Below are 2500 nucleotides of genomic sequence, written 5' to 3'. Positions count from 1 at the left end.
GAGAGAGAGAGAGAGAGAGAGAGAGAGAGAGAGAGAGAGAAATAAATATAAAAGCAAATAAATAAGTACCATAAAGAAAATCCCTAGTTACCCTTGCAATGATGTGTCCCATATGCTTGAACATGTATTGTAGCAGCAGGCGGTTGGCGGTTGGCAGGCGGTTGATCAGCTGGCGCATGGCCTCGGCGCGCTCCCCGGGGTTAGGAATGATCGCTACGTCCTCAAAGTGTGGCATCATGGCCGACGTCAACACTGGCTCCGGCAACTCCCTGCAGAACGGTCATTTTGATTATTATTATTTTTATTATTATTGCTATGTCCGACGGCATCACTGACTCCGGCAGCTCCCTGCAGAATGATCATTTGGATTATTATTATTATTATTATTATTATTATTATTATTATTATTATTATTATTATTATTATTATTATTGTTATGCCCGACGGCATCACTGGCTCTGGCAACTCCCTGCAAAATGGTGATTTGGATTACCAAACCTTATCTAACCTTACCAAACCTAATCTAACCTTACCTTACCTAATCTAACCTTAGCAAACCTCATCTAACTTTACCTAACCTAATCTAACCTTACCTAACCTAATCTAACCTTACCTAACCTAATCTATCCTTACCTAGCCTAATCTAACCTTATCTAACCTAATCTAAATTTACCTAACCTAATGTAACCTTACCAAACCTTATCTAACCTTACCAAACCTAATCTAACCTTACCAAACCTAATCTAACCCTACCTAACCTAATATAACCTTACCAAACCTAATCTAACCTTACCTAACCTAATCTAACCTTACCTAACCTAATCTAACCTAATCTAACCTTGCATAACCTAATCTAACCTTATCAAACCTTATCTAACCTAATCTAGCCTTACCTAACCTAATCCAACCTTACTTACCTAACCTAATATGACCTTGCAAACCCTTAGCAAACCTAAACTACCCCTACCTAACCTAATCTAACCTTACCAAACCTTACCTAACCTAACCTAATCTAACCTTACACACACACACACACACACACACACACACACACACACACACACACACACACACACACACACACACACACACACACACACACACAGAAACGGCAAAAGATAGAGAGAAAAATAGAAAAAAAAATCACTCATTTATATTGCAGTTGTTAGCACTGGAGCAATTGAGTGTGTTGGGTGTGATTTTGGATGAATTCGGTGTGTTGGGTATGATTCTGTAGTAATTTGTTTTGTGTTGATGTGATTTCCTAGGAGTCTGGGTCACTTGCATGGGTATATTAGTGAGCCTGGATGCAGTTTGACTCCTCCTCTGCACCTTGAACCTGTAAAACACTCGTGAAGGCCTGATTGACGTCCTTTTTAAGCTTTGGGAATAGGTTATGTGCGGCAGCCCAGAGCCAAAACAATGACTTGAGTCACTCATTCATTAATTAAGACTAATGAAACGTGTAATAATTCCTGCGATGGTCAAATAGTAGCTTGAAAATAAGGTCAAACACTCACAGTCCAGCGGCGCCCTCAGACCGGGCATGGCGCCGCAGATTACAGGTGTGGCACTGCCCTGGCACTGCGTGGGGCAGCAGTGTGGGGAGCCTGACCACCTCAAGCCCTGCAGGAGGCCATGGAGGGAGCCTTGGGGCGGGCTGAGGTGCCGAGGCGGGCTGTCGGTCTTGCTCTTGCTCTTGCTGTACAGGTGACCCGTTGGAGAGTCATGCCTTCGTATCGGCACAACCTGTAATAAATAAAACAACACAAGCAGTATCCATTAGAAATGTTCCAATTCCCTATTTCTTGCACACCACATCTTTGCCAGAAAACTCTTCATGGCTTCTATAATTCTCTCTCTCTCTCTCTCTCTCTCTCTCTCTCTCTCTCTCTCTCTCTCTCTCTCTCTCTCTCTCTCTCTCTCTCTCTCTCTCTCTCTCTCTCTCTCTCTCTCTCTCTCTCTGTGTGTGTGTGTGTGTGTGTGTGTGTGTGTGTGTGTGTGTGTGTGTGTGTGTGTGTGTGTGTGTGTGTGTGTGTGACTGACTGACTTTCTTAACGGATGGACTGACTGTCACTGACTGGCTGACTGAATAAGTGACTGACTGAATGCACTGATATCCTCAAAAGTGCTGTCTTACGAGGGTAGACTTATAACTATTCCTGCGCGTCAGCTCATCTTGGGGGTCAGGGGTCAAGCTGTACTTAGCCAGCTTGTCCCTACATGAAAACAACACACATCACCCTTGACCTCGAATATATTATATGGATATGTAAAGGTCATGATAAATTACTTTTTGAACATAATGACATCTGTTTTCACTTTATAACACCTGTAGTAGTATATAGTAGTAGTAGTAGTACGTAGTAGTAGTAGTTGATTTACAGAAAAAACCGCTTTTATTCCTTTTTCTATTTCCCAGAGGCATTTCATCTTATGTAGAAAAGGATGAGGAGGCCGTTTATGGCCTGAAATCAACGCCCCAGGAAAAATTAACGGT

Source organism: Eriocheir sinensis, unplaced genomic scaffold (genome assembly GCF_024679095.1).
Source record: "Eriocheir sinensis breed Jianghai 21 unplaced genomic scaffold, ASM2467909v1 Scaffold576, whole genome shotgun sequence".
In the NCBI taxonomy this organism is placed as follows: domain Eukaryota; kingdom Metazoa; phylum Arthropoda; class Malacostraca; order Decapoda; family Varunidae; genus Eriocheir; species Eriocheir sinensis.
This window is presented reverse-complemented; position numbering follows the sequence as displayed.